This window comes from Eubalaena glacialis, chromosome 12 (assembly GCF_028564815.1).
Source record: "Eubalaena glacialis isolate mEubGla1 chromosome 12, mEubGla1.1.hap2.+ XY, whole genome shotgun sequence".
In the NCBI taxonomy this organism is placed as follows: domain Eukaryota; kingdom Metazoa; phylum Chordata; class Mammalia; order Artiodactyla; family Balaenidae; genus Eubalaena; species Eubalaena glacialis.
In genome coordinates, this window is record NC_083727.1 from 86611281 (window position 1) to 86623441 (window position 12161).

Sequence of the window (12161 nt, forward strand, 5' to 3'; positions counted from 1 at the left end):
GAATCAACTTCTCGAGGCAGGGTGTTCTGCATCTAGTGAACGGCCTCAGCCAAGGCACGCCCTAGCTAGGCCTCTGGGCCCGTGCCTCTTCAGAAGCCTGCAGTGCTACAGGAAAAACTGTGCTTCAGTTGCAATAGGCAAGCACTCCGCCTTTCTCCGGGAGGCAGGGTGACTTCAGGTACGAGGTCCAGGATGGAAGGCGAAGCCGAGGGTTTCTCTCAGTGCAGCTCAGACTAGGGAAAGAGTGTGACTTCCACGGCATGTTGGACCTTGCTAGAACGGGGCTCGTGATCCTGTGCGAGTGCTGGGTAAATCAAGAAGTCCCAAGAAAGAGTGCAGTGTGTTGCCCATCCCTCGGCAGACACGGAGGGCCTCCGAGGGACCTATGGGCCTCGATGTTGCTCAGTAGGCCCACAGCGGTGTGGAGGTACTCAGTGATCTTGGAACGAAAATGATGCTCACCCGAGGGGCCTAGGAGTTCTCAAATGTTGCCTTCTTTCAAATAAAGCAGAACAGCGACTAAGAGCTCATGGAGAGAGCTGCATGCCTCCCTTCCTGCATGGCTACTCAGGGCCTTACCTCGAGGCAAGGACTCACGTTGAGATTCCCTTTAGCTCTAGAGCATGGCAAGATGAGCCCCACCCCGGCCATGGAAGCACCCTGTGTAGCCAGAGAAAGCTCATTTTCTTCCCAGACCCATGCCTACAGCGGCCAGAGGCCTGACAACAGCAGAGAATTTCAGGGCGCTTCAAGGGAGCGTGAACGGGGCTTTGCAAATGAAAAAGCAAGGCTAGTACCGTCGCGCCCCCATTTCCATGGGCACACGCAGCATACCTCCCTGTGGTTTCTGAGCAGTCAAAAGAGACACAGAGCACACACTTCGTCCTTCCCCGAATCAGCTTCTCGAGGCAGGGTGTTCTGCATGTAGTGAACGGCCTCAACCAAGGCGCGCCCTAGCTAGGCCTCTGGGCCCGTGCCTCTTCAGAAGCCTGCAGTGCTACAGGAAAAACTGTGCTTTAGTGGCAATAGGAACGCAAGCCGACTTTCTCCTGGAGGCAGCGTGACTTCAGGTAGGAGGTCCTGGTTGGAAGGCGAAGCCTAGTGTTTTTTTCAGTGCAGCTCAGAGTAGGGAATGAGTGCGACTTCCACGGCATGTTGGAACCTGCTAGAACCGTGCTCGTGAACCTGTGGTAGTGCTGGGGGAATCAAGCTGTCCCAAGAAAGAGTGTACTGTTTTGCCCCTCACTCGGCATACACAGTGTGAGTCCGAAGGCCTACCGGCCTGGATGTTGTTTAGTAGGGCCGGGGAGCCTGGGGGTACTCCGTGTTCTTGCAGGGCATAGGGTTTCCAGGCGAGGCACCTAGGTGTCCCGAAAAGCGTACTGGCGTTCAAAGGCTGCAGAGGAGCGCCTGCGGCCTCATGGAAACTGCTGCACGCCTCCGCTTCTGCAGAGCAATTCAGGGCCTTACCTCGAGGCAAGTCTTCACGTTGAGTGTCCCGTGAGCGACACCGCATGGTAGGATGCTGACTTTCTCCTTCTGTAGAGAGACTTCAGGTACGAGGTCCTCTAAGAATTGGAAGCAGAGTGTTTTCTCATGGCAGCTCAAACGAGGGCAATGTCGAAGACTTCCAGGGCATGTTGGACTGCCTAGAAATGTGGTTCTGATGCTGTTCGAGTGCTCTAGAAATGTAGCTCTCCTGAAGTAACGTGCAGTGTGTTGCCCATCCCTCGGCAGACACGGAGGGCCTCCGAGGGACCTATGGGCCTCGATGTTGCTCAGTAGGCCCACAGGGGTGTGGAGGTACTCAGTGATCTTGGAACGAAAAGGATGCTCACCCGAGGGGCCTAGGAGTTCTCCAAGGCTACCTTCTTTCAAATAAAGCAGAACAGCGACTAAGAGCTCATGGAGAGAGCTGCATGCCTCCCGTTCTGCATGGCTACTCAGGGCCTTACCTCGAGGCAAGGACTCACGTTGAGATTCCCTTTAGCTCCAGAGCATGGCAAGATGAGCCCCACCCCGGCCATGGAAGCACCCTGTGTAGCCAGAGAAAGCTCATTTTCTTCCCAGACCCATGCCTACAGCGGCCAGAGGCCAGTCAACAGCAGAGCATTTCAGGGAGCTTCAAGGCAGCACGCGTGGAGCTTTGCAAATGGAAAAGCAAGGCTAGTACCATCGCGCCCCCATTTCCATGGGCACACGCAGCATACCTCCCTGTGGTTTCTGACAAGTCAAAAGAGACACAGAGCACACACTGGTTCCTTCCCTGAATCAACTTCTCGAGGCAGGGTGTTCTGCATCTAGTGAACGGCCTCAGCCAAGGCACGCCCTAGCTAGGCCTCTGGGCCCGTGCCTCTTCAGAAGCCTGCTGTGCTACAGGAAAAACTGTGCTTCAGTTGCAATAGGCAAGCACTCCGCCTTTCTCCGGGAGGCAGGGTGACTTCAGGTACGAGGTCCAGGATGGAAGGCGAAGCCGAGGGTTTCTCTCAGTGCAGCTCAGACTAGGGAAAGAGTGTGACTTCCACGGCATGTTGGACCTTGCTAGAACGGGGCTCGTGATCCTGTGCGAGTGCTGGGTAAATCAAGAAGTCCCAAGAAAGAGTGCAGTGTGTTGCCCATCCCTCGGCAGACACGGAGGGCCTCCGAGGGACCTATGGGCCTCGATGTTGCTCAGTAGGCCCACAGCGGTGTGGAGGTACTCAGTGATCTTGGAACGAAAATGATGCTCACCCGAGGGGCCTAGGAGTTCTCAAATGCTGCCTTCTTTCAAATAAAGCAGAACAGCGACTAAGAGCTCATGGAGAGAGCTGCATGCCTCCCTTCCTGCATGGCTACTCAGGGCCTTACCTCGAGGCAAGGACTCACGTTGAGATTCCCTTTAGCTCTAGAGCATGGCAAGATGAGCCCCACCCCGGCCATGGAAGCACCCTGTGTAGCCAGAGAAAGCTCATTTTCTTCCCAGACCCATGCCTACAGCGGCCAGAGGCCTGACAACAGCAGAGAATTTCAGGGCGCTTCAAGGGAGCGTGAACGGGGCTTTGCAAATGAAAAAGCAAGGCTAGTACCGTCGCGCCCCCATTTCCATGGGCACACGCAGCATACCTCCCTGTGGTTTCTGAGCAGTCAAAAGAGACACAGAGCACACACTTCGTCCTTCCCCGAATCAGCTTCTCGAGGCAGGGTGTTCTGCATGTAGTGAACGGCCTCAACCAAGGCGCGCCCTAGCTAGGCCTCTGGGCCCGTGCCTCTTCAGAAGCCTGCAGTGCTACAGGAAAAACTGTGCTTTAGTGGCAATAGGAACGCAAGCCGACTTTCTCCTGGAGGCAGCGTGACTTCAGGTAGGAGGTCCTGGTTGGAAGGCGAAGCCTAGTGTTTTTTTCAGTGCAGCTCAGAGTAGGGAATGAGTGCGACTTCCACGGCATGTTGGAACCTGCTAGAACCGTGCTCGTGAACCTGTGGTAGTGCTGGGGGAATCAAGCTGTCCCAAGAAAGAGTGTACTGTTTTGCCCCTCACTCGGCATACACAGTGTGAGTCCGAAGGCCTACCGGCCTGGATGTTGTTTAGTAGGGCCGGGGAGCCTGGGGGTACTCCGTGTTCTTGCAGGGCATAGGGTTTCCAGGCGAGGCACCTAGGTGTCCCGAAAAGCGTACTGGCGTTCAAAGGCTGCAGAGGAGCGCCTGCGGCCTCATGGAAACTGCTGCACGCCTCCGCTTCTGCAGAGCAATTCAGGGCCTTACCTCGAGGCAAGTCTTCACGTTGAGTGTCCCGTGAGCGACACCGCATGGTAGGATGCTGACTTTCTCCTTGAGTAGAGAGACTTCAGGTACGAGGTCCTCTAAGAATTGGAAGCAGAGTGTTTTCTCATGGCAGCTCAAACGAGGGCAATGTCGAAGACTTCCAGGGCATGTTGGACTGCCTAGAAATGTGGTTCTGATGCTGTTCGAGTGCTCTAGAAATGTAGCTCTCCTGAAGTAACGTGCAGTGTGTTGCCCATCCCTCGGCAGACACGGAGGGCCTCCGAGGGACCTATGGGCCTCGATGTTGCTCAGTAGGCCCACAGGGGTGTGGAGGTACTCAGTGATCTTGGAACGAAAAGGATGCTCACCCGAGGGGCCTAGGAGTTCTCCAAGGCTACCTTCTTTCAAATAAAGCAGAACAGCGACTAAGAGCTCATGGAGAGAGCTGCATGCCTCCCGTTCTGCATGGCTACTCAGGGCCTTACCTCGAGGCAAGGACTCACGTTGAGATTCCCTTTAGCTCCAGAGCATGGCAAGATGAGCCCCACCCCGGCCATGGAAGCACCCTGTGTAGCCAGAGAAAGCTCATTTTCTTCCCAGACCCATGCCTACAGCGGCCAGAGGCCAGTCAACAGCAGAGCATTTCAGGGAGCTTCAAGGCAGCACGCGTGGAGCTTTGCAAATGGAAAAGCAAGGCTAGTACCATCGCGCCCCCATTTCCATGGGCACACGCAGCATACCTCCCTGTGGTTTCTGACAAGTCAAAAGAGACACAGAGCACACACTGGTTCCTTCCCTGAATCAACTTCTCGAGGCAGGGTGTTCTGCATCTAGTGAACGGCCTCAGCCAAGGCACGCCCTAGCTAGGCCTCTGGGCCCGTGCCTCTTCAGAAGCCTGCTGTGCTACAGGAAAAACTGTGCTTCAGTTGCAATAGGCAAGCACTCCGCCTTTCTCCGGGAGGCAGGGTGACTTCAGGTACGAGGTCCAGGATGGAAGGCGAAGCCGAGGGTTTCTCTCAGTGCAGCTCAGACTAGGGAAAGAGTGTGACTTCCACGGCATGTTGGACCTTGCTAGAACGGGGCTCGTGATCCTGTGCGAGTGCTGGGTAAATCAAGAAGTCCCAAGAAAGAGTGCAGTGTGTTGCCCATCCCTCGGCAGACACGGAGGGCCTCCGAGGGACCTATGGGCCTCGATGTTGCTCAGTAGGCCCACAGCGGTGTGGAGGTACTCAGTGATCTTGGAACGAAAATGATGCTCACCCGAGGGGCCTAGGAGTTCTCAAATGTTGCCTTCTTTCAAATAAAGCAGAACAGCGACTAAGAGCTCATGGAGAGAGCTGCATGCCTCCCTTCCTGCATGGCTACTCAGGGCCTTACCTCGAGGCAAGGACTCACGTTGAGATTCCCTTTAGCTCTAGAGCATGGCAAGATGAGCCCCACCCCGGCCATGGAAGCACCCTGTGTAGCCAGAGAAAGCTCATTTTCTTCCCAGACCCATGCCTACAGCGGCCAGAGGCCAGTCAACAGCAGAGCATTTCAGGGAGCTTCAAGGCAGCACGCGTGGAGCTTTGCAAATGGAAAAGCAAGGCTAGTACCATCGCGCCCCCATTTCCATGGGCACACGCAGCATACCTCCCTGTGGTTTCTGACAAGTCAAAAGAGACACAGAGCACACACTGGTTCCTTCCCTGAATCAACTTCTCGAGGCAGGGTGTTCTGCATCTAGTGAACGGCCTCAGCCAAGGCACGCCCTAGCTAGGCCTCTGGGCCCGTGCCTCTTCAGAAGCCTGCAGTGCTACAGGAAAAACTGTGCTTCAGTTGCAATAGGCAAGCACTCCGCCTTTCTCCGGGAGGCAGGGTGACTTCAGGTACGAGGTCCAGGATGGAAGGCGAAGCCGAGGGTTTCTCTCAGTGCAGCTCAGACTAGGGAAAGAGTGTGACTTCCACGGCATGTTGGACCTTGCTAGAACGGGGCTCGTGATCCTGTGCGAGTGCTGGGTAAATCAAGAAGTCCCAAGAAAGAGTGCAGTGTGTTGCCCATCCCTCGGCAGACACGGAGGGCCTCCGAGGGACCTATGGGCCTCGATGTTGCTCAGTAGGCCCACAGCGGTGTGGAGGTACTCAGTGATCTTGGAACGAAAATGATGCTCACCCGAGGGGCCTAGGAGTTCTCAAATGTTGCCTTCTTTCAAATAAAGCAGAACAGCGACTAAGAGCTCATGGAGAGAGCTGCATGCCTCCCTTCCTGCATGGCTACTCAGGGCCTTACCTCGAGGCAAGGACTCACGTTGAGATTCCCTTTAGCTCTAGAGCATGGCAAGATGAGCCCCACCCCGGCCATGGAAGCACCCTGTGTAGCCAGAGAAAGCTCATTTTCTTCCCAGACCCATGCCTACAGCGGCCAGAGGCCTGACAACAGCAGAGAATTTCAGGGCGCTTCAAGGGAGCGTGAACGGGGCTTTGCAAATGAAAAAGCAAGGCTAGTACCGTCGCGCCCCCATTTCCATGGGCACACGCAGCATACCTCCCTGTGGTTTCTGAGCAGTCAAAAGAGACACAGAGCACACACTTCGTCCTTCCCCGAATCAGCTTCTCGAGGCAGGGTGTTCTGCATGTAGTGAACGGCCTCAACCAAGGCGCGCCCTAGCTAGGCCTCTGGGCCCGTGCCTCTTCAGAAGCCTGCAGTGCTACAGGAAAAACTGTGCTTTAGTGGCAATAGGAACGCAAGCCGACTTTCTCCTGGAGGCAGCGTGACTTCAGGTAGGAGGTCCTGGTTGGAAGGCGAAGCCTAGTGTTTTTTTCAGTGCAGCTCAGAGTAGGGAATGAGTGCGACTTCCACGGCATGTTGGAACCTGCTAGAACCGTGCTCGTGAACCTGTGGTAGTGCTGGGGGAATCAAGCTGTCCCAAGAAAGAGTGTACTGTTTTGCCCCTCACTCGGCATACACAGTGTGAGTCCGAAGGCCTACCGGCCTGGATGTTGTTTAGTAGGGCCGGGGAGCCTGGGGGTACTCCGTGTTCTTGCAGGGCATAGGGTTTCCAGGCGAGGCACCTAGGTGTCCCGAAAAGCGTACTGGCGTTCAAAGGCTGCAGAGGAGCGCCTGCGGCCTCATGGAAACTGCTGCACGCCTCCGCTTCTGCAGAGCAATTCAGGGCCTTACCTCGAGGCAAGTCTTCACGTTGAGTGTCCCGTGAGCGACACCGCATGGTAGGATGCTGACTTTCTCCTTGAGTAGAGAGACTTCAGGTACGAGGTCCTCTAAGAATTGGAAGCAGAGTGTTTTCTCATGGCAGCTCAAACGAGGGCAATGTCGAAGACTTCCAGGGCATGTTGGACTGCCTAGAAATGTGGTTCTGATGCTGTTCGAGTGCTCTAGAAATGTAGCTCTCCTGAAGTAACGTGCAGTGTGTTGCCCATCCCTCGGCAGACACGGAGGGCCTCCGAGGGACCTATGGGCCTCGATGTTGCTCAGTAGGCCCACAGGGGTGTGGAGGTACTCAGTGATCTTGGAACGAAAAGGATGCTCACCCGAGGGGCCTAGGAGTTCTCCAAGGCTACCTTCTTTCAAATAAAGCAGAACAGCGACTAAGAGCTCATGGAGAGAGCTGCATGCCTCCCGTTCTGCATGGCTACTCAGGGCCTTACCTCGAGGCAAGGACTCACGTTGAGATTCCCTTTAGCTCCAGAGCATGGCAAGATGAGCCCCACCCCGGCCATGGAAGCACCCTGTGTAGCCAGAGAAAGCTCATTTTCTTCCCAGACCCATGCCTACAGCGGCCAGAGGCCAGTCAACAGCAGAGCATTTCAGGGAGCTTCAAGGCAGCACGCGTGGAGCTTTGCAAATGGAAAAGCAAGGCTAGTACCATCGCGCCCCCATTTCCATGGGCACACGCAGCATACCTCCCTGTGGTTTCTGACAAGTCAAAAGAGACACAGAGCACACACTGGTTCCTTCCCTGAATCAACTTCTCGAGGCAGGGTGTTCTGCATCTAGTGAACGGCCTCAGCCAAGGCACGCCCTAGCTAGGCCTCTGGGCCCGTGCCTCTTCAGAAGCCTGCAGTGCTACAGGAAAAACTGTGCTTCAGTTGCAATAGGCAAGCACTCCGCCTTTCTCCGGGAGGCAGGGTGACTTCAGGTACGAGGTCCAGGATGGAAGGCGAAGCCGAGGGTTTCTCTCAGTGCAGCTCAGACTAGGGAAAGAGTGTGACTTCCACGGCATGTTGGACCTTGCTAGAACGGGGCTCGTGATCCTGTGCGAGTGCTGGGTAAATCAAGAAGTCCCAAGAAAGAGTGCAGTGTGTTGCCCATCCCTCGGCAGACACGGAGGGCCTCCGAGGGACCTATGGGCCTCGATGTTGCTCAGTAGGCCCACAGCGGTGTGGAGGTACTCAGTGATCTTGGAACGAAAATGATGCTCACCCAAGGGGCCTAGGAGTTCTCAAATGCTGCCTTCTTTCAAATAAAGCAGAACAGCGACTAAGAGCTCATGGAGAGAGCTGCATGCCTCCCTTCCTGCATGGCTACTCAGGGCCTTACCTCGAGGCAAGGACTCACGTTGAGATTCCCTTTAGCTCTAGAGCATGGCAAGATGAGCCCCACCCCGGCCATGGAAGCACCCTGTGTAGCCAGAGAAAGCTCATTTTCTTCCCAGACCCATGCCTACAGCGGCCAGAGGCCTGACAACAGCAGAGAATTTCAGGGCGCTTCAAGGGAGCGTGAACGGGGCTTTGCAAATGAAAAAGCAAGGCTAGTACCGTCGCGCCCCCATTTCCATGGGCACACGCAGCATACCTCCCTGTGGTTTCTGAGCAGTCAAAAGAGACACAGAGCACACACTTCGTCCTTCCCCGAATCAGCTTCTCGAGGCAGGGTGTTCTGCATGTAGTGAACGGCCTCAACCAAGGCGCGCCCTAGCTAGGCCTCTGGGCCCGTGCCTCTTCAGAAGCCTGCAGTGCTACAGGAAAAACTGTGCTTTAGTGGCAATAGGAACGCAAGCCGACTTTCTCCTGGAGGCAGCGTGACTTCAGGTAGGAGGTCCTGGTTGGAAGGCGAAGCCTAGTGTTTTTTTCAGTGCAGCTCAGAGTAGGGAATGAGTGCGACTTCCACGGCATGTTGGAACCTGCTAGAACCGTGCTCGTGAACCTGTGGTAGTGCTGGGGGAATCAAGCTGTCCCAAGAAAGAGTGTACTGTTTTGCCCCTCACTCGGCATACACAGTGTGAGTCCGAAGGCCTACCGGCCTGGATGTTGTTTAGTAGGGCCGGGGAGCCTGGGGGTACTCCGTGTTCTTGCAGGGCATAGGGTTTCCAGGCGAGGCACCTAGGTGTCCCGAAAAGCGTACTGGCGTTCAAAGGCTGCAGAGGAGCGCCTGCGGCCTCATGGAAACTGCTGCACGCCTCCGCTTCTGCAGAGCAATTCAGGGCCTTACCTCGAGGCAAGTCTTCACGTTGAGTGTCCCGTGAGCGACACCGCATGGTAGGATGCTGACTTTCTCCTTGAGTAGAGAGACTTCAGGTACGAGGTCCTCTAAGAATTCGAAGCAGAGTGTTTTCTCATGGCAGCTCAAACGAGGGCAATGTCGAAGACTTCCAGGGCATGTTGGACTGCCTAGAAATGTGGTTCTGATGCTGTTCGAGTGCTCTAGAAATGTAGCTCTCCTGAAGTAACGTGCAGTGTGTTGCCCATCCCTCGGCAGACACGGAGGGCCTCCGAGGGACCTATGGGCCTCGATGTTGCTCAGTAGGCCCACAGGGGTGTGGAGGTACTCAGTGATCTTGGAACGAAAAGGATGCTCACCCGAGGGGCCTAGGAGTTCTCCAAGGCTACCTTCTTTCAAATAAAGCAGAACAGCGACTAAGAGCTCATGGAGAGAGCTGCATGCCTCCCGTTCTGCATGGCTACTCAGGGCCTTACCTCGAGGCAAGGACTCACGTTGAGATTCCCTTTAGCTCCAGAGCATGGCAAGATGAGCCCCACTCCGGCCATGGAAGCACCCTGTGTAGCCAGAGAAAGCTCATTTTCTTCCCAGACCCATGCCTACAGCGGCCAGAGGCCAGTCAACAGCAGAGCATTTCAGGGAGCTTCAAGGCAGCACGCGTGGAGCTTTGCAAATGGAAAAGCAAGGCTAGTACCATCGCGCCCCCATTTCCATGGGCACACGCAGCATACCTCCCTGTGGTTTCTGAGCAGTCAAAAGAGACACAGAGCACACACTTCGTCCTTCTCCGAATCAGCTTCTCGAGGCAGGGTGTTCTGCATGTAGTGAACGGCCTCAACCAAGGCGCGCCCTAGCTAGGCCTCTGGGCCCGTGCCTCTTCAGAAGCCTGCAGTGCTACAGGAAAAACTGTGCTTTAGTGGCAATAGGAACGCAAGCCGACTTTCTCCTGGAGGCATCGTGACTTCAGGTAGGAGGTCCTGGTTGGAAGGCGAAGCCTAGTGTTTTTTTCAGTGCAGCTCAGAGTAGGGAATGAGTGCGACTTCCACGGCATGTTGGAACCTGCTAGAACCGTGCTCGTGAACCTGTGGTAGTGCTGGGGGAATCAAGCTGTCCCAGGAAAGAGTGTACTGTTTTGCCCCTCACTCGGCATACACAGTGTGAGTCCGAAGGCCTACCGGCCTGGATGTTGTTTAGTAGGGCCCGGGGAGCCTGGGGGTACTCCGTGTTCTTGCAGGGCATAGGGTTTCCAGGCGAGGCACCTAGGTGTCCCGAAAAGCGTACTGGCGTTCAAAGGCTGCAGAGGAGCGCCTGCGGCCTCATGGAAACTGCTGCACGCCTCCGCTTCTGCAGAGCAATTCAGGGCCTTACCTCGAGGCAAGTCTTCACGTTGAGTGTCCCGTGAGCGACACCGCATGGTAGGATGCTGACTTTCTCCTTGAGTAGAGAGACTTCAGGTAGGAGGTCCTCTAAGAATTCGAAGCAGAGTGTTTTCTCATGGCAGCTCTAACGGGGGCAATGTCGAAGACTACCAGGGCATGTTGGACTGCCTAGAAATGTGGTTCTGATGCTGTTCGAGTGCTCTAGAAATGTAGCTCTCCTGAAGTAACGTGCAGTGTGTTGCCCATCCCTCGGCAGACACGGAGGGCCTCCGAGGGACCTATGGGCCTCGATGTTGCTCAGTAGGCCCACAGGGGTGTGGAGGTACTCAGTGATCTTGGAACGAAAAGGATGCTCACCCGAGGGGCCTAGGAGTTCTCCAAGGCTACCTTCTTTCAAATAAAGCAGAACAGCGACTAAGAGCTCATGGAGAGAGCTGCATGCCTCCCGTTCTGCATGGCTACTCAGGGCCTTACCTCGAGGCAAGGACTCACGTTGAGATTCCCTTTAGCTCCAGAGCATGGCAAGATGAGCCCCACTCCGGCCATGGAAGCACCCTGTGTAGCCAGAGAAAGCTCATTTTCTTCCCAGACCCATGCCTACAGCGGCCAGAGGCCAGTCAACAGCAGAGCATTTCAGGGAGCTTCAAGGCAGCACGCGTGGAGCTTTGCAAATGGAAAAGCAAGGCTAGTACCATCGCGCCCCCATTTCCATGGGCACACGCAGCATACCTCCCTGTGGTTTCTGACAAGTCAAAAGAGACACAGAGCACACACTGGTTCCTTCCCTGAATCAACTTCTCGAGGCAGGGTGTTCTGCATCTAGTGAACGGCCTCAGCCAAGGCACGCCCTAGCTAGGCCTCTGGGCCCGTGCCTCTTCAGAAGCCTGCAGTGCTACAGGAAAAACTGTGCTTCAGTTGCAATAGGCAAGCACTCCGCCTTTCTCCGGGAGGCAGGGTGACTTCAGGTACGAGGTCCAGGATGGAAGGCGAAGCCGAGGGTTTCTCTCAGTGCAGCTCAGACTAGGGAAAGAGTGTGACTTCCACGGCATGTTGGACCTTGCTAGAACGGGGCTCGTGATCCTGTGCGAGTGCTGGGTAAATCAAGAAGTCCCAAGAAAGAGTGCAGTGTGTTGCCCATCCCTCGGCAGACACGGAGGGCCTCCGAGGGACCTATGGGCCTCGATGTTGCTCAGTAGGCCCACAGCGGTGTGGAGGTACTCAGTGATCTTGGAACGAAAATGATGCTCACCCGAGGGGCCTAGGAGTTCTCAAATGCTACCTTCTTTCAAATAAAGCAGAACAGCGACTAAGAGCTCACGGAGAGAGCTGCATGCCTCCCTTCCTGCATGGCTACTCAGGGCCTTACCTCGAGGCAAGGACTCACGTTGAGATTCCCTTTAGCTCCAGAGCATGGCAAGATGAGCCCCACCCCGGCCATGGAAGCACCCTGTGTAGCCAGAGAAAGCTCATTTCCTTCCCAGACCCATGCCTACAGCGGCCAGAGGCCTGACAACAGCAGAGCATTTCAGGGCGCTTCAAGGGAGCGTGAACGGGGCTTTGCAAATGAAAAAGCAAGGCTAGTACCGTCGCGCCCCCATTTCCATGGG